The sequence below is a fragment of the Equus przewalskii genome, chromosome 8 (genome assembly GCF_037783145.1).
Source record: "Equus przewalskii isolate Varuska chromosome 8, EquPr2, whole genome shotgun sequence".
NCBI classification, from domain to species: Eukaryota; Metazoa; Chordata; class Mammalia; order Perissodactyla; family Equidae; genus Equus; species Equus przewalskii.
Genome location: NC_091838.1, coordinates 44,516,321 through 44,537,133, shown reverse-complemented (window position 1 = coordinate 44,537,133; position 20,813 = coordinate 44,516,321). Strand labels below are relative to the sequence as shown.

Sequence of the window (20,813 nt, the reverse complement as noted above, 5' to 3'; positions counted from 1 at the left end):
GTCCCTTGATGGGCACTTAGGTTGTTTCTATGTCTTGGCTATTGAGAATGATCCTGAATGAACACAGGAGTGCCATGTATCTTTATGCATTTGTGTTTTCATGTTCTTTGGATAAATGCCCAGCAGTGGAATAGCTGGATCATATGGTAGTTCTATTCTTAATTTTTGGAGGAATCTTCATACTGTTTTCCACAGTGGCTGCACCAGTTTACATTCCCTTTTCTCCACGTCCTCTCCAACACTTGTCATTTCTTATCTTGGTAATTATAGCCATTCTGACGGGCACAAGGTAATATCTCACTGTAGTTTTGATTTGCATTTCCCTAATAATTAGTGATGTTGAACATCTTTTCATGTGCCTGTGGGTCATCTGTATATCTTCTTTGGAAAAATGTCTGTTCAGATCCTTTGCCTATTTTTTAATTGGTGTGCTTATTTTGTTGTTGCTGAGATGCAGGAGTTTTTTTTTAATTAATTTATTTTTTATTAATTTGTTTATTTTCACACGTACATCATAATATATTTCAAATTCAGTGTAGATTACATCATGTTCACCACCCAAAAACTCATTATAGTGCATCCCTCACATGTGAGCTTAATCACCACCTTTTGCCCTCCCTCCTCCTCCCCTTGCCCTATGGTAACCACCAATACAATCTCCAATGCTGTGTTTGTTTGTCGTTGTCCTTAATATATTGTAGATATTACCCCCTTATCAGATATATGGTTTGCAAATATCTTCTCCCAATTGCTAGGTTGTCTTTTTGTTTTGTTGATGGTTTCCTCTGCTGTGCAGAAGTTTTTGGGTTTGATGTAGTCCCATTTGTTTATTTTTTCTTTTGTTTCCCTTGCCTGGTCAGACATGGTATTTGAAAATATGCTGCCAGGACTGATGTCAAAGAGTGCACTGCCTAAGTTTTCTTTTAGAAGTTTTATGGTTTCAAGTCTTACATTCAAATCTTTAATCCATTTTGAGTTAACTTTTGTGCATGGTGTAAGATAATGGTCTACTTTCATTCTTTTGAATGTGGCTGTCCAGTTTTACCAACACCATTTATTGAAGAGACTTTCCTTTCTCCATTGTATGTTCTTGGCTCCCTTGTCAAAAGTTAGCTGTCCATAAAAATGTGGGTTTATTTCTGGGCTCTTGATTCTGTTTCCATTGATCTGTGTGTCTGTCTTTGTGCTAGTAATTTGCTGTTTTGGTTACTATAGCTTTGTAGCATATTTTGAAATCAGGGAATGTGATACCTCCAGCTTTGTTCTTTTTTCTCAGGAATCCTTTGGCTATCTGGGGTCTTTTGCTGTTTCATATAAGTTTTAGGATTCTTTGTTACATTTCTGTGAAAAATGTTGTTTGAACTTTGATAAAGATTGCATTGAATCTGTAGATTGCTTTAGGAAGTATGGACATTTTAACTATGTTAATTCTTCCAATCCAAGAGCACAGAATATTTTCCCATTGCTTTGTGTCTTCTTCAATTTCTTTCAACAATGTTTTATAGTTTTCAGTGTACTGGTCCTTCACCTCTTCGGTTAATTTTATTCCTATGTATTTTATTCTTTTCGTTGTAATTGTAAATGGGATTGTATTCTTAATTTCTCTTTCTGCTACTTCATTGTTAAGTGTATAGAAACACTACTGATTTTTGCATGTTGATTTTGTATCCTGCAACTTTACCATATTCATTTATTATTTCTAATAGTTTTCTGGTGGATTCTTTAGGGTTTTCTATATATAAAATCAGGTCATCTGCAAAGAGTGACAGTTTTACTTCTTCCTTTCCAATTTGGATCCCTTTTATTTCTTTTTCTCGTCTAATTGCTCTGGCTAGGACTGCCAAAACTACGTTGTTAAATAAGCCTGGTAGAAGTGGGCATCTTTGTCTGTCTCCTGTTCTTAGAGGTATAGCTTTCAGTTTTTCCCCACTGAGTATGATGTTGGCTGTGGGTTTGTCATCTATGGCCTTTATTATGTTGAGGTACTTTCCTTCTATACACATTTTATTCAGAGTTTTTATCATAAATTGTATCTTGTCAAATGCTTTCTCTGCATCTATTGAGATGATCATGAGATTTTTATTTTTCATTTTGTTAATGTGGTATCAGTTTGATTTGTAGATGTTGAACCAACCCTGCATCCCTGGAATAAATCCCACTTGATCATGGTGTATGATCTTTTTAATGTATTATATTCAATTTGCTAGTATTTGGTTCAGGATTTCTGCATTGATGTTCCCCAGTGACATTGGCCTGTGATTTTCGCTTTTTGTGTTATCCTTGTCTGGTTTGGTATTAGAGTGACATTGATCTCATAGAATGAGTTAGGAAGTTTCCCCTCCTCTTCAATTTTTTGGAAGAGTTTGAGAAGGATAGATATTAAGTCTTCTTTGAATGTTTGGTAGAATTCATCAGGGAAGCCAGCTGGTCTTGGAATTTTATTTTTGGGGAGGTTTTTGATTACTGTTTCGATCTCCTTACTGGTGATTTGTCTATTCAAATTCTCTATTTCTTCTTGATCCAGTTTTGGAAGGTTGTATGATTCTAAGAATTTATCCATTTCTTCTAGATTATCCAGTTTGTTGGTGTATAGCTTTCTGTAGTATTCTCTTATAATCTTTTGTATTTCTGAGGTGTCCATTGTCATTTCTCCTCTTTCAATTCTGATTCTATTTATCTGAGCCACTTTTTTTCTGGGTGTTTTAGTAGTTCTTCTCTGTTCCTTTCTTCTTCTTTTGCCCTCTTCCCTTATGGTTTGATGGCTTTCTCTGGTATTATGTTTGGGTTCCTTTATCTTAATTATTTGTGTATTTATTATAGGTTTCTGGTTCGTGATTACCATGAGGTTCATATATAATAACCTATGTATATAGCAATCTATATTAAGTTGATGGTTTCTTATGTTTGATCTCTTGCTTAAAAGCTTTACTCTTTTACTCCTCTCCCCCGTATTTTATGTTTTTGTTATCATATTTAATGTCTTTTGCGTATGTGTGTATCCATTAACCTCTTATCATGGAAATAGATAATTTTAGTACTTTCGTCTTTTGACTTTATATTAGGTTCATAGGTTGTTCATCTGCTACCTTTACTGTATGTTTCCCTTTACCAGTCTTTTTTTTTACATAATTTGCTTATTCCTATTTCTGTCTTTTCTTTTCCACTTAAATAAGTCCCTTTAACATTTTTGTAAGGCTAATTTATTGGTGATAAAGTCCTTTAGTTTTTGCTTGTATAGAAAACTCTTTCTCTCTCCTTCCATTCTGAATGCTAACCTTGCCAGGTAGAGTATTCTTGGCTGGTAGACTATTCTTAGATTATGTCCAACAGCTTTTCTGGGGCTCTTCCCCATTGTTGCTAATAGCCAGCAAAGCTAGATACTATGACACTCCTCTCAGTTGTGCTGAATCCAAAAGCTGCTTATTTTGGCAAAACTCTCCCACTCAGATCCTCTGCTCCTCCAGGAAAAGCTTCGTACCTTAAGATTGCTCACAGCTGTGAAGCGCCACAGCTAGAATGAGGCTTTTTCCTCCCCAGAAAGGTATTTCTGCCTCTCCCACCTCAGTCAGTGCTGTCCCTTGTTGTGGAGATTCTTTTTATCCAGTTTCCAGTTCTCTCTCAGGGGTCATTGTTCCAAGGGTAGTTGTAAATTTGTTGTTTCTTGGAGGAGCTGAGTTCAGTCCTCCTACACCATCATCTTCCCCGAAATCCCTCAACACAAGTCTATTAGTTCCAAGAAGGTAGTTCCAAGCTTTTCAATAGCCCTCACATCACTCTCAATATATGAATTTTTTTGACTGCTCTTTGATAGAGTTGAACTATTTCCCAGAGCAAGGAGGGAAGCCAGATCACTTGCTCAGTCTATTATTGTTAAATGGGTTCATATAAGATCCTGTGTTCTAGGTACTACAGAATAAAGTAAGAAGGGTAAATTTGTTTTCGGGGTGGGGGGAAGATTGGCACCTGAGCTAATATCTGTTGCCAATCTCCTTTTTTTTCCTTTTTCTTCTTCTTCTCCCAAAAGCCCCCAGTATGTAGTTGTATAGTCTAGTTGTGAGTGCCTCTGGTTGTGCTATATGAGATGCCACCTCAGCATGGCTTGATGCGCGGTGCCATGTCCACACCCAGAATCCAAACTGGCAAAACCCTGGGCTGTAGAACCAGAGTGCACAAACTTAACCACTCGGCCATGGTGCTGGCCCCAGAAGGATAAATTTATTGAGGGGAAAATATCTTAGTCAAAACAAGACTTTCATTTAACAGCAATTATTAAACATCAACTTTGTGCCGTACCCCATAGAGCACCTAGGTATAAAGCTAAATGAGATATAACCTAGCAGGAGAGGCAGAAACAGAATAATAATTATTATTATTACTGTTATTATTATTATGTTCAGTATTAATTATAAAAAAGTATAGACATATATCCCAAGTAACATGGAAAACATAGAGAAGAGAGTAGTAGATTCTATCTGTAGGGGTCAGAGAAGACTTCATAGAGAAGGTGAAAAATCCACTGGGTCTTGAACAATGAGTAGGAGTTCTTCAAGAGTAAAAACTTCAGAAAGACATTCCAGAAAAAGAGAACCACAAGGACACAGGCCCTACTACTTAATACTGTTCACAGAGAACACTGGTGCTCCACAAACTAAATCAAGGTATTTTATTGTTTAAATCATAGAATGGCAATCTGTTGCAAAAAGCTTTTTTCTAAAGTAATATATAGAATATTCTTAAATTTAAGTTATTCTTGCACAAATATTTCTTTGGTACTTGTTTTCAATTTTCTAATAGTAAAAAGTAGCACACAGTAAAAATAAATACACAAAAACATTATATAATAAACTCAAAAAGCCAAACTAAATCCAGTGCTTGCATTTTCTACTAGTAAATGCTTATGGTCTGATGGTTTAGCACATTTTCTGTGAATAAGATTGCCCCTGGATCCAATGATGGAGTAAAATATAAAGCTATTTAATATTTAAAAAAAAAAAAAAAACAGGAACAAGATGACTGACTCTGGATAATTAGCTTCCTAACTAGTTTGAGAACCAAAGGATTCCTGAATGGATGAGAAAAATTTGGGAGATAAAACTCCAAAGATAAGGTATGATGCAATTCTTGAAAAGGCCTAGCAAGTCATGTTGAGAAATTAAATGTTTTGTAATGGAAAGAAATAACATATCAACTGTGTGAGGGACTTCTTTGTGTTTGTTGTTTTATAGACACATACACAAAAAAACTCCTTTGATAATAGCATAAAGGACACGGACTTGCATGAGAAGAGGTTGAAGGTTACTGCAGTTATGCAGGAAAGAAATAGGACCAAAGCAGATAATAAACTGGGACAAGCAAACAAATAATGAAAATAGTATATTGTCATCACATACGAATTAGTTGATTTGTGGCAAACTTAAAACAACTAGAGTCTCTGACATCAAAGAAGAGCAATCAGTTATGGCCAACAGGTACAAGAAAAAGTTGCTCAACACCACTAATTATCAGGGAAATGCAAATCAAAACCAAAATGAGATACCACTTTACACTTGTTAGGATGGTTATTATCAAAAAGAGAAGGATAACAAATCTTGGCCAGGATGTGTAGAAAAGGGAATCCTTGTGCACTGTTGGTGGGAATGTAAATTGGTGCTGCCACTATGTAAAACAGTACGTAGGTTCCTCAAAAAATTAAAAATAGAAGTATCATACAATCCAGCAATCCTTCTTCTGGGTATATATACAAAGGAATTGAAATCAGGACCTCCATTCCCATGTTCACTGCAGCATTATTCTCAATAGCCAAGATATTGAAGCAAGCTAAATGTACATAGAAGGATGAAAGGATAATGAAAATGTAGTATTTACACACAATGTAATATTATTCAGCCTTAAAAAAGGAAATCCTGCCATTTGCAACAATATGGATAAACCTATACGACATCATGCTAAGTGAAATAAGCCAGACACAGAAGAACAAATACTACATGATCCCGCTTGTATTAGGAATCTAAAATAGTCAAACTCACAGGAGCAGACAGTAGAATGGTGGTTACCAGGTGCTGGGGGAGGGGGAAATGGGGCAGTGTTGGTCAAAGAGTACAAAGTTTGAGTTATGCAAGATGAATAGGTACTAGAGATGTATTGTACAGCACAATACCTACAGTTAACAATACTGTATTGCATACTTAAAAATTTGTTAAGAGCATAGATCTAATGTTAACTGTTCTTATCACAATAAATAAAGTAGGAGGAAACTTCTGAAGGTGATAGATATATTTATGGCATTGATTGTGGTGATGGTCTCACAAGTGTATACTTATCTCCAAACTTATCAAGTTGCATAACCGAAATTTGTACAGCTTTTTATATGTCAAAAAAAGTTTTACACTGAACAACCAATGGGTCATCAAAGAAAGAAAAGGAGAAATCAAAAAATATTTGGAGACAAATGAAAATGGAAGCACACTATACCAACTTATTTGAGATGCAGCAAAAGCAGTCCTAAGAGGGCAATTTATAGCAACACAGGCCTATGCTAACAAACAAGAAAAAGCTCAAATAAACAATCTTAAACTACACCTAACAGCATTAGAAAAAGAAGAACAAACAAAGCTCAAATTCAGTAGAAGGAGGGAAATAATAAAAACTACAGCAGAAATAAGTGAAATTGAAACTAAAAAAATACTATAAAAAGGATCAATGAAACAAGGAGCTGGTTCTTTGAGAAGATAAACAAAATTGACAAACCCTTAACCAGACTCACTAAGAAAAAAATAGAGAAGGTCCAAATAAATAAAATTAGAAATGAAAGAGGAGAAATTACAATGGATACCACTGAAATACAGAAGATTATAAGAGATTATGAAAAACTCTATGGCAATAAACTGGACAATCTAGAAGAAATGGATAAATTCTTAGACTCTTACAACCTCCCAAGACTGAATCAAGAAAAAATAGGGAATCTGAATAGACCAATCACAAGTAAAGAGATTGAAACAGTTATCAAAAACCTCCCCAAAAATAAAAGTCCAGGACCAGACGGCTTCTCAGGAGAATTCTACCAAACATTCAAAGAAGATTTATTACCTATTCTTCTCAAACTATTCCAAAAGATTGGAGAAGATGGAAATATTCCTAACACATTCTATACGGCCAACATCACTCTGATACCAAAGCCAAATAAGGACAACACAAACAAGGAAAATTACAGGCCAATATCGCTGATGAACATAGATACAAAAATCCTGAACAAAATGTTGGCAAACCGAATACAGCAATACATCAAAAAGATCATACACCATGATCAAGTGGGATTCATACCAGGGACACAAAGATGATTCAACATCCACAAATCCATCAACGTGATTCACCACATTAACAAACTCAGGAATAAAAACCACATGATCATCTCAATAGATGCAGAGAAAGCATTTAACAAGATTCAACATCCATTCATGATAAAAACTCTCAATAAAATGGGTATAGAAGGAAAGTACCTTAACATAATAAAGGCCATATTTGACAAACCCACAGCCAACATCATACTCAATGGGTAAAAACTAAAAGCCATCCCTCTGAGAACAGGAACAAAACAAGGGTGCCCACTCTCACCACTCTTATTCAACACAGTACTCGAGGTTTTGGCCAGGGCAATTAGGCAAGAATAAGAAATCAAAGGAATCTAAATAGGCACTGAAGAAGCGAAACTCTCACTGTTTGCAGAAGACATGATTTTATATATAGAAAATCCTAAAGAATCCATCAGAAAACTACTAGAAATAATCAACAACTACAGCAAAGTTGCAGGGTACAAAGTCAACTTACAAAAATGAGTAGCATTTTTATACTCAAATAACAAACTAACAGAACAAGAACTCAAAAATACAGTTCCATTTACAATCACAACAAAAAGAATAAAATATCTAGGAATAAATTTAACCATGGAGGTGAAACACCTATAGAAAGAAAACTATAAGACATTACTGAAAGAAATTGATAAAGACATAAAGAAATGGAAAGATATTCCATGCACATGGATTGGAAGAATAAACATAGTTAAAATGTCCATACTACCTAAAGCAATCTACAGATTCAATGCAATCCCAATCAGAATCCCAATGACATTCTTCACAGAAATAGAACAAAGAACCTTAAAATTCAGATGAGGCAACAAAAGACCCCAAATAGCCAGAGCAAGACTGAAAAACAAGAACAAAGCTGGTGCATTACAACCCCTGACTTAAAAATATATTACAAAGCTATAGTAATCAAAACAGCATGGTACTGTACAAGAACAGACACACAGATCAATGGAACAGAACTGAAAGCCCACAAATAAAACCACCCATCTACGGACAGCTAATCTTTGACAAAGGAGCCAAGATGATACACTGGAGTAAGGAAAGTCTCTTCAATAAATGGTGCTGGGGAAACTGGACAGCCACATGCAAAAGAATAAAAGTAAACCATTATCTTTCCCCATGCACAAAAATAGACTCAAAACGGACCAAAGACTTGAAGGTAAGACCTGAAACCATAAAACTTGTGGAAGAGAATATAGGCAGTACACTCTTTAACATCAGACTTAAAAGGATCTTTTCAAATACATGTCTACTCAGACAAGGGAAACAAAAGAAAAAATAAACAAGTGGGACTTCATCAGACTAAAGAGCTTCTAGAAGGCAAAAGAAACCAAGAACAAAATGAAAAAACAACCCACCAACTGGGAAAAAATATTAGAAAATCATATATCCGACAAGGGGTTAATCTCCGTAATATATAAAGAGCTCACACAAATGAACTACAAAGAAACAAAAAACTCAGTCAAAAAGTGGGCAGAAGATATGAACAGACATCTTTCCAAAGAAGATATACAGATGGCCAATAAGCACATGAAAAGATGCTCAACATCACTAATCATCAGGGAAATGCAAATCAAAACTACACTTAGATTCCATCTTACACCCATTAGAATGGCTATAATCATCAAGACAATAAACAACAAATGTTGGATAGGTTGTAGAGAAAAGGGAATCCTCATCCACTGCTGGTGGGAATGCAAACTGGCACAGCCAATGTGGAAAATAGTATGGAGATTTCTCAAAAAATTAAAAGTAGAAATACTATATGACCCAGCTATCTCACTACTAGGTGTTTACCCAAAGAACTAGAAATCAACAATTCAAAGAGTCGTATGCACCCGTACGTTCACAGCAGCATTATTCACAACAGCCAAGACGTGGAAGCAACCCAAGTGCCCGTTGACGGATGATTGGATAAAGAAGATGTGGTGTATATATACAATGGAATACTACTCGGCCACAAAAAAAGACAAAATCGTCCCAATCGAAACCACATGGATGAACCTTGAGGGCACCACGTTAAACAAAATAAGCCAGACAGAGAAAAGACAAACACCATATGATTTCACACATATGTGGAATATAAACAAACTTATGGACAAAGAGAATAAATTAGTGGTACTGGGGGATGGGGGTGGAGGGTGGGCACAAGGGGTAAAGGGGTATATTTATGTGGTGTTTGACAAACAATAATGTGCAACTGAAATCTCACTATGTTATAAGCTATTATTACCACAATTTAAAAAAAAAAAGTTTACACACAAAAAAGAGTAAAGAAATCTCTGCCAAAATTAAATCCATGACTGCTGTCTTTCTTTGTCTTTCTCACTCAGAGAATCATAGGTCATCAGATGCAGAAGGAACCTGAGAGATTACCTTATCCAGAGGTGCTCAAATTTTCATGTATAAACTTTGTCAGCTTGTTAAAAGGTAGATAGATACCCGAGTCCCCTCCCTAGAGGTTCCAATTCTGTAGGCCTGGGTGGAGTTCAAGAATCTGCACTTTTAGAATCTAGTGATTCTGATATATGTGATCCAAAAACCATATTGTGAGAATCACTGATGTGGTGCAAGTAGGAGACCTTTCTCAAAGTTTTTTCACATTCCAGCAGGCTTTTAATACTCATTCCACTTTCTACACATTGGGTAGCACTTGGTTAGCCCATTCAAAAATTGAGCTCAGCCAACTGCAAATACACCAAACCCCAGGTATCAGCCATGTCATTTTACTTAAACTTCAAGAGTCAGAAACTTGTGGGAAATATTTTGGAACACAACATTTGGCTGTTAAAGCTGTGGAGCTGAAAGATGCTAAAATTCTGTCACTAACTACTTAGCAATTCACAACCTCCTCATGCATCAGTTTCTTCATGTATCAAAAAGCTATAATGAGATCTTTCTTCTCCATCTCAGAGACATGTTGCAGGAAGCAGTTAGTTGTGAAATTGCTTTTACAAGTTTTAAAAGGACTACTCAAAAGTAAAGAATGAGTCAATCCTTTTTCATATATTTTAGCTGCCACTACTGGCTATTTGGAGAGGTACAGGTATGGGGAGAGACACAGGTCAATAGAAGCATATGGAGGAAATATGCTTTTGGCTGGACTTTAAAAGAAGGGGAAGTGGTTACTGATGGAGTGGCAGCGAGGATAAAGAAAATAAAGTGGACAGAAGCAGAGTCTACAGGGGGGCCAGCCTGATGAGACTGCTGATAGAAATAAATTTTTTTTTTTCATACTTCTGGGCTCTTGGCCTTCACAAGGCAGAATATACCAACACAGCAAGACAAAGAGGATAGACCTTTTCTTCCCCCCAAAGAATTCTGGCTACTTACCAAAAGCTTTCTATAAAATAACATTTCATTTTAAAAGCATTGTTTGTATTTAAAATTAGGGATGGCTTTATTGTTAAAGGTTTTTAATATAAGGAGGTATGGTGATATTAAATGGAGTCTCTCAGCTTTTGTATTTCTTGGCTCCCACATTTCAAATTAATGAATCTTATGCTGCACTCATGTTTTCATTCTATAAAATACACATGACTACTTTTTCTCCTATCTAAACAGGCCAAGTCGACTTTTCATCAAGTCATCATTGAATAGGATTTTATTAAGCCCCCACTTGTACACATCATATAACATTGCAGTGAGTTAAGGAGGCTGAGTGAAGAAAAGACAATTTCAAATTGTGGCTAATTTCAAAAAGTAGGGAGAGTTTTGAAAAGCATATACTTGTTAAGCTTTGGCACAGTTTCAATAAGGTGATGGAAACTGAAATAGATCTTACTGGTCATCTTACTCAACCATCTGTTCTAAAGTACAACTTCCCACTCAAAGTAAAATTCCCACTACAAGAGTCTTGATATATGACCACCTCATCTCTACTTGGAAATGTCCAAAGATAGGATGCTCACTACCCTAAATGATAGTTCATTACATTTCTGGTCAACGTTAATAAAAAGAGAGTTCTTTTTTATTTGGAATTTACCAGTTTATCTCCCTGTAATATAATTTAGTGAAAAGAGCAAGAGTTTTAAGTTATACAGACTTTAGCACAATTCCTAATTCTGCCACTTACCAGTTGTTTGACACTGAATATATTCCATAAGCCCTCTGAGTCTCAGTTTCTTTACCTATAGAATGAGGATAATAACCTCTTACCTTAGTGGTTTGTTGTGTGAATTAAATCAAGTGTGAAAAGTACTTAGCAATTTACCTAGTATATAACAGTTGCTCAGTGAACAAAGTATTATTCCACTCATTTGTTCCAGCTCTGTCATTTGCTGCTAATGTTTTAATTCTTCTTTTATATGCAGAAGACAGTCCTTTAAATATGTGAAGATGGTGAGCTTTTCTTTTCTTGACATTGGTCTTTACCCTGCTAACCATCTCCATTTCCTGCATTGTTTTATGGTGCCATTTAATCCCAAACCACTATGCTACTGGGGCCATAGGGATAGTCCAACATGGGCTATGGATAGGTGATTGGGTGACTCAGTGATTTGGGACTTCTTTCAACCAAGGGATATAATACAATCCAGATCAACACTTTGGTCCAAACCATTATAAAGTAGAGTAAATAAATCCAAATATAACATTAATCACAATCAATGCAAATGGACTTGATTTTGTCAGATATTGTTAGGCCGGATTAAAAAATAAAATACAACTCTAAGTTATTTGCAAGGGAATACATCTAAAACTTAGCACACAAACATTTAATGTAAAATTTATGAAAAATATATCAAGAAAACATTAATCAAAAACACTGGCAAAGCTGTATCAATATCAGACTAAATAGATTTAAAGGCAAAGGATTACTACACAAAAGGCTCCATTCACCAAAAATATATAACAATTTTACATGTATATGCACTTAATTACATAAATTCATAAGTATATAGACCAAAAAAAATCTGAACTACAGACAAATGAACAAATCCAAATAATTATGGAAGATTTTAACACATCTCCTCAATAACTGACATATCAAGCAACAACAATAAAAAACCAGTAATGATCTAAAAATCTGAACACCACAACAAGCTTGATCTAATGTGTATCTATGAAACAATGTATCCAACAACTTAAGAATATATATTCTTTTCAACCACACATGGCTTATGACAATTAACCACCTTATAGGCCCTAAAATAGATCTCAACAAATTCAGATTCTCTTATCTCACATACTACATTATCTGACAACAAATAGTTAAATTAAAAATCTGTAGCAAAAAAAACTATAAAAGGAAATTATATATTTGAAATTCAAAAACACCTTTCCAAATCACCCAAATGTTATAGAAGAATGAAAATTGGAAAATACATAGAACTGAAAGATAATACTAATCAAAATTTGTGAAATGCAGCTAGAGAGAGTGTCACAACTTTGGAATAGTGAAGAATGTACTTAAATGAGATTTTAAAAAGCAGAAACCACAAATGAAAAGATTAATTTACTATATTAAAATTAACAATCTTGATTCATAAAAAGACCAGAGAATAACTGAAAAAAAAGCCACAAACTGGGAAAAACTATTAGCAATATAAATACTATCAAAGGACTAGAACCTAGAATACCTAAAAATGTCAAAGAACCAATGCGGGAATAGTGAACATTCCACCAGAAAAGTGGCGAAAGTCACTTCACAGAAGGGGAAACAGAAACGGTGAATAAAAAACTTAAAAGATTCTCACCTTCATTAGTAATCAGGGAATTATAAATTTAAATCACAAGATACCATTCACACCATAAAACTGGCAAAAACAAAAAAGTCTGATAAGTATGGAAGAAAATGTGGAGCAAAAGAAGAATTCTTACACTATTGGCAAAGATGTGAATTGGTATAACCACTTTGGAAAACAATTCAGCATTATACGGTAAATTCGAACATGCACATACCTATAACCTAGCAATTCTATAACCACATGAGCTGGTATGAGGGGCAGGGAAGGGAGGCAGCAAGAGTATGCTTATTTTACAAAGCTAAGTTAATGACATTGTGATCATCATCTCAATACCTAGTGGAACTTTGCCAGGTTTATCAGCAGGCTCCCAAAGAAACAGCCTTCCTAAAGGATACACTCTAAAATCTTCACAATGAATCAGAAGCTGGAACACTTAGTCATATCAAAAAAGGTTCTACAACTTTGAAAAGCCTCGTAAAGCTCCCAAGCTGCCAGAAACAACAGGCTGAGCACACGCAGATTCTGTTGGAATTTATTGAAGCCTTACTATATGCCAGGCCCTGGGCTAGTACTACAAATACAAAGGTAACGAACAAAGGACATGTGGTTCCCCTTTCTCATGAAGCTTACACTGGTCAAGACAGATATTATATTAAAATATACAAAAAAATCATATAGATAAAATTGTGATAAGTGCTATAAAGGAGACGTAGTGATACTATGAGAACATATAGAATGGGGACCCAAGAGTCAAGGAAGTTAGAGAAGGCATTCCTGAGAAACTTATATTTAACTGGAATAGCAAAAAGAGGTTAGGCAGGCAAAGCAAGAGGGTAAACAAGCACTTCAGGTAAAAGAAAGAGAGTGTGTGAAAATCCTTATACAGGAAGAGAGAGAAGCATAGCAAAATGGAGAAAGAACGGGCCTTGTAGGCCACCATAGGATTTTGACTCTAAAAGCATGGGAGGTTATTAGACGACTTTACGTGAGAGAGTGGCTTGCTCTTGGACTTGCCTTTTGCAAATTGCAGCATGGAGAATGGACTGGAGAACACCTAGAGTGGATGTGGGGAGCCAGTTAGAGGCTATTGCAGTAATCCAGGTAGTAGCAGCCTCTCTAAAGAGACGGTAGTAGACCTTGAGAGATGGAGTTTGATTCTAGATGTACTTTGGAGGTAGAACCAACAAAACTTAGTGAAAGGCAAGATTGGAGAAGATGGAAGTAGGGATGAAGGAGATGAAATGTCATGAATAACTCCCTTTCTGACATGGACAACTAGGTAGTATTATTGAAACAGTACCACTGCATACAGCCGTGTGCATTGTAATTAGTACCTCTTAGAGTTGTACAGTGTCTTACCTGTAAAACCATCTATGGCAGGCCTGTCAATGACAATTACTGAATTGGGGAGCATTAAAGAAAAGGAGATTTGGGGAGAAAAATCATTGGTTTATATTTAAACATTTTTTCACAAAGAAAACAGTCAAATTAAAACTAAGCATAAGCTAACAATTCTATGCACTCCTTACTCAGAAATCTTCTAAGTCTATGAATATGGTAGTCACTGGCCACATTTAGCTATTAGCACTTGAAATGTGGCTACTCCAAATTGAGATGTGCTGTAATTGTAAAATGCAGCCTAGATTTCAAAAACAAAGTACAGAAATAAAATAATATGAGGTATCTCATTAATTATTTATATTGATTACATCTTGAAATATTTTTGACATTGGATTAAATAAAACCCATTACTAAAAATTTATTCCACCTGTTTCTTTTTATTTTTTAATACAGCTCCTAGAAAATTTAAAATTAGGTATGGAGCTAACATTATATTTCTACTGGACAGGACTGTTCTAAGAAATAACTGAATCATGCATTCATTATTATCCATGTCTTCACTGAGTAATGACGGATTGAAAAAGTTCATTGTTAAAACTGGTGAAAGGGAAATAAAGATGTGCCTCAAGCTGAAAAGTCAGGACCGTAATAAATGAAGCCATTTGTTAACTGAATGCAAAGTGAAGAACCAAAATCCCTATGCTGCATAACTTTCACCTCTTCACCAACACCAAGAATAGTTACAAGTAAGCAGGAATTGAGATGTCACCAACGTCCTAGTTTTGGGAGGAATGGAAGGGACTTTTAAATGACCTGGCCATGGGGGGAAATAAGAAGAAGGGAATTTAGTGATGTTAAGGTAAAACTTAAATAGGTCCTGTCTTTAAAATAGGTTTGAAAGAGAAGACATGCAATTAGATTTGAGGAGGGTCAGGGCTGGCCCCGTGGCCGAGTGGTTAAGTTCACACGCTCCGCTGCAGCGGCCCAGGGTTTTGCTGGTTCGGATCCTGAGCACGGACACGGCACCACTGATCAGGCCACGTTGAGGCGGCACCCCACGTGCCACAACTACAAGGACCCACAAGTAAAATATACAACTATGTACTGGGGGGATTTGGGGAGAAAAAGCAGAAAGAAAAAAAAAAAGATTTGAGGAGGGTCTATAGAAAAGACTCTATGCACCACTCTGCCCCAGCCATCAAATCCATACCTGAAATCCTGAACATGCTTTGTCAACAGACGTATTAGTTGGGGTTTACAGGGGACTCCTTTTGAATACTCACATCAGGATAAAACGCTGAGTTCTACCATTGATTAGTCTCTCACATATACCTTCATCTGAGCTATTTTTAACAAATTCTGTCCTCAGACGACTCACTAACATTGAGGCACTAAACGATAAATAAAAACTTTCTTCAGAAGGGGAAATGCTGAAGGACAGACCTTGCAGGGGTTCTCTCAATGGGACACTGAGGACAAGTGAACTCCAACAGCAGACCCACATGGGGGCCCTGCTCAGCACCTGGATGTGAGTGGAAGTGTGCCAGATGGCAGGAAGATAATATGAGAAAGAGGCCACTGGAGAGACTGCTCACAATTTTGCCAGAAATTGCCTTGGTCTCAATTTCAAATTACAAAAAGAGATTTTATTGTCCCAAATAAACATTTTTTTTACTTTTTACTTCTTGGGAGTTTTTTTCCTAATCTGTCTGTTAAGATTGGAAATTAAATATACAGCTACAACATTAAAGTGGTGTAGCAACCAAACCCACACATTTTGGGTAATAATATGTGAATAAGATAATTTTTTTTTAAACTTTTAACAAACTAAGGGTAATCCACACTCAGCCCACCAAACAGTCTAACTGGCCAAAATACCTATCCTTGGGTGCTGTGTTCTTCCATTTATCTAGACACCAGAAAGAACAGAAAGCTTCTCTGGAGAGTTCTTCATTGTGAATGCTGAGGAAACTAAAGAGCATTTTTCATTCTGCAGAGGTCACAGGTGTGCAGAGAACACAATGTGGAAATTGATGCCAGCTTTGTGAAAGATAAACAGGAAATACCACGTATGGCCATGTTTAGACTTGAATCACTAGTTCAATGTCATTGAGACAGGGCCAAACCCAAAGGAGTTTTTCCTTTAAAAGATTTTAGATACTTTTTATTTGTGTATTCTACTAAACATTATTCAATTACAGATCATCTAACTTTGTAATTCCCCAAGCCTCTGAATTCTCTTCCATCATCTCCCTAAACACCTCTAGCCATTTCACTACTTACTAACGTCTGGGTGGGAAGAAGAAGGAGGTGTTAAATTCATATCAGTCAATTTTGGTTCTTATCAACACTATAAAATATTCACAATGGAAAAAGTGAGTTTTCTATAGTCTCTGAAAGTTTTGTTTAGCCATATCAGAATACCAAATTGGGAAAGAATATGTTCACGTTTTTTCATGCCTGCTTAAAATTCCACTGTCCTTTAAAAAAAATTTTTAAATCAAAAAAATCCTCCCTCATGAACCTGCATCTCTGGTCCACAGAGAACTCCTTCCCACCTTGACTCCCCAGCCCATCCACCACTACCACTATGGACCGTCTTACCACATTCATATAGTCATTCTCATGAAAATGGACTTGAGCCTGGTTCCTCTTCCATTGATTATCATAGTTTATCTGATATCTGACATCTGGCTTCTCCTTCAACATGCAGCAGTGAACAACTCCTCCACCACCCCATCTGGTCCTATGGTGCTGCAAGTCAATCAAGAATTTTAGATCTATCATGGGTAGAGGAAATCTGTGTCCATCCTACGATACAAGTACAATATGAAAGTAAATAAAGGTTCCCAGATTAAACCAAACCATCAATCCCATCCTAGAACAGACCTGAAAGCCTATGGTGGCCTCAAGGAAAGCTTGAACCAAGCAAAGGGCTAGCTTTTATTGAGAGTACACCAGCTTAGGTCCAACTTTAGTCTTCATTACAACTGGTTAGATAGCTATTATCTCTAATTAAGAGATAAAGGAACTGAGGGTGAGAGTTTAAGTATAATTGTCCAAAGTCACACAGTTAAAGGGTTAAAAGTGACAGACCCATGGTTCAAATCCAGGTCCAGATGGTTAAAATCCAGTAAACTCTAGATTGGTGATTTTTTCGAATAGTCCTCCTCTTTGGAGCTTAGTTCTATGAAGATGCTAGGGAGGAAATGAAAGAGTTTGGGAAAAGTGGGTAATGGAGGTGGCAAATGGTACCCAATGAGCAAGGCTTTAGGACTATCTCAACTAAAGAACCTCCACTTTTATCTTTTTTATGCATTGGGATTCCATAGTTTTAATGGAGGAGGGAGGAGAGAGTTGAATACATCTTTTTTAAAAACAAGGTTAATGTGTATACAGTTTGTTGCTCTACGTCAGTGGGTCTCAAATGTAGATACACACTGAATCACCTGGCGAGTCTTTAAAAATCCTGTTGCCATGGCCATACCTGAGACAAATTATATCAGAATTTTCACAGGTGGGAACCAGGCACCAGTAGTTTTTAAAGCTTCCCAAGCAATACCAATTTGCATTCAAGTTTCAGAACCCCTGCTCCAGTTTAAGAATACTAAGGATTGAGTTAGTCTTGCAAAACACCTTCAAGATCAGAAAAGATTTTATGGGCACACTGACTTACAGGCCCACAAGAGTTCTTGGGGAAGGAGAAAAGAGATGAACTGCCCCCCCTCGCTGTTTGCCACCCTGTACTAAGCTTCCTTATTTGGCTGTCTTCTTCCAAAATCTAATCTCCTAATGTCTGTCATCAGCTTCTCTCAAGGCATTTGATCCTCTGTAGTTGTCTGTTTCAAATTTGGGTTCTCTCTACCTGTAATAGAGATGAGTAGACTTCAGGAAGGGAGAACAAACTCAAGTTGTCAGGCCACTGGGAGTGTTCTATGACCTTCTCATAGCTTTAGTTTCCTTTCATTTTCCTGTCTCTTGGTTTTAACTTGTTTTATTCAGAATATGCTATTCAAAATATATATCCAATAGAATCATTATATCCTCAAGCTCTGTGCTATGGCCTGGCAAAGAGAAAAAAATGCCTGATTCTTTCTGAAAGGACTATGGCCTCACGTGTTTACATGAGTCTGCATCTGTCACCTCTGGCAGGGAGCAGGCATGGGAGCATGGAAAACTCCCACTGCCTTTGCGTTTATCTTCCTCATTGTCAGAGACCCTCTGTGTACAAGGTCTCCCAGCCATTGCCAATCTCCAGACCCAAGTCCATTTTCTTTTTTTCTTTCTTTTCTGAGGAAGACTCGCCCTGAGCTAACATCTTTGACAATCTTCTTCTTTTTGCTTGAGGAAGATTCACCCCGAGCTAACATCTGTGCTAATATTCCTCTATTTTGTATGTGGGTTGGCGCCACAGCATGGCTGCCAACAAGTGGTGTAAGTCTGCACCCAGGAACCAAATTTGGGCCACCCAAGCAGAGCGTGCTGAACGTAACCACTTGGCCACGGGGCCAGCTCCCAGACCCAAGGCCATTTTCAATATCAAACGTAAAGCATCAAAACTCATCCTGAAAAATCAGACAAATCCAGAAGATGAGACATGGCAAAGGCCAATTGACTCATCTCTTCAACAAGTCAATGTCATGTGTTCACACAAACACACACACACACACAAAAGCAGGGGTAAGGAAGGATTGTTCTAAGCTATAAGAGGCTCAAGAGACATAACCAAATGAAATGCAGACTTTGATTAGATCCTGAACTGAACAAACCAGTTGCAAAGGACACTTTGGAGACAACTGGGAAATTTGAATATGTACCAAGTGTTAGATGATATTAAGGAACTAATAAGAGTGATAATAGTATGTGGTAATGCAAGAAATAGTCATTTTTTAGAGAAATATGAGGGGTGACTTAACACTAACAAAAAAACAAAAATGAGGCAAATATGGCAAAATGTTGACATTATTAAGTCCAGATTATGTGTATATGGACATTCATTATTATATTCTCATTAATTTTTTTGAAATTTTTCATAATAAAAAGTAATTTTAAAAATCTTTATCCTTGAGGGGCTGGCCCCGTGGCCGAGTGGTTAAGTTCGCGCGCTCCGCTGCAGGCGGCCCAGTGTTTCGTTGGTTCGAATCCTGGGCGCGGACATGGCACTGCTCATCAAACCACGCTGAGGCAGCGTCCCACATGCCACAACTAGAAGGACCCACAACGAAGAAGATACAACTATGTACCGGGGGGCTTTGGGGAGAAAAAGGAAAAAATAAAATCTTTAAAAAAAAAAATCTTTATCCTTGAAAAATAGATACAGCTAGAAAATATTGCCTTTCCTATAATGAAGACTTCCATAGGAAAACGCTCAGGAAATGTGAAACCAGGGTGTGCAAATATACAGAGTATGTAAGGTAGCCATAGGACAAGTGTCTACAATCCTTGGCCCACACACAACTCTCTCTGCCCTTTTACCCATCCTGCACAAGAACAGAGTTGTCTTATGGTACATGTGCATGCTTCACACCTAACAAGGAATTGCACAAGAGCTCTTTAGCATAGTCACAAAGTTCCAATTTGGCTGTGGAGGCACTCCACATCTATTAGCTGTAAGATTCCCCATCTCCTCCCAGACTTCTTGGAGGCCACTGGTTTCCACTGGTTATTTAAAACTTGCGTACCCAGTATTACATATGTTGGGAGATTGCCTGTGAGTCAAAATTTCTCCCTACATGTAGGTAATATAGGTTCAGACTCCATCCATAGATGACACCACTTATCACATCCAGTAGAACATGTGCTTTGAGTTCCTTTTTCCCCTGGTGATAAGTGATTTGCTTAGTCTCCAATCCAATCCTCCTTGGGCCTGAGACCAGACATTTGCCAGACCAGGCTAACTGAGCCAGGAGTCCCTCCTTGACCTAAGTTAATAGATCTGTATTGGAATCAGACACATGACCCTGTGCTCATTAGCACCGTGCTCTAATGACCTTCACTAGCTCAATCTTAAAGACCACATCCATAACCCCACACCTGGCAGACCAGAAGGGCTGGCTCCAAAAGTACCAGTGTCTGATACTAACTCAAGAACAGAGAAAACTCTGGATTTATGAAGTGCTTTGTTGGTTTGTCAACTTGCTACTGACCACATCCACGTTTAGAAAGTGCCAAATAATTCCAAGGAAAGCAAGGGTTTTCTGTTTCCAGAAGGCTCTGCCCAAAATGCTCAAAAGCCTAAAATCCACAAATCAAAAGGTAGTGAAAATTTCTAAGATGGTAGAAGGTTAAAGTCTTCTTTTTCTAAATAAAAAAACTGACTGCTCTTTAGTCCACCAGTCATTAGGATGAGAAAGGGATAAATCCAGCTTTTAATTAAACTGGGGCCACCTGATTCATATTAGAGCAAGATCAAGTAGAGAAACCC

General features: G+C 37.0%; 1 protein-coding gene across 4 annotated transcripts in view; it reads right to left on the bottom strand.

Moving 5' to 3' along the window:
• CPQ (carboxypeptidase Q) overlaps positions 1-20,813 on the bottom strand; it is a 462,588-nt gene that overhangs the window by 390,411 nt on the left and 51,364 nt on the right. The window contains exon 1 of one of the 4 annotated variants that reach the window (XM_070631794.1): positions 16,994-17,147. The exons of the other annotated variants lie outside the window; for them this stretch is intronic. The gene's annotated coding sequence lies outside the window, so the exon portion shown is untranslated. Of the gene's footprint in view, positions 1-16,993; positions 17,148-20,813 lie in introns of those variants that run through there. 4 annotated transcript variants of the gene reach the window in all.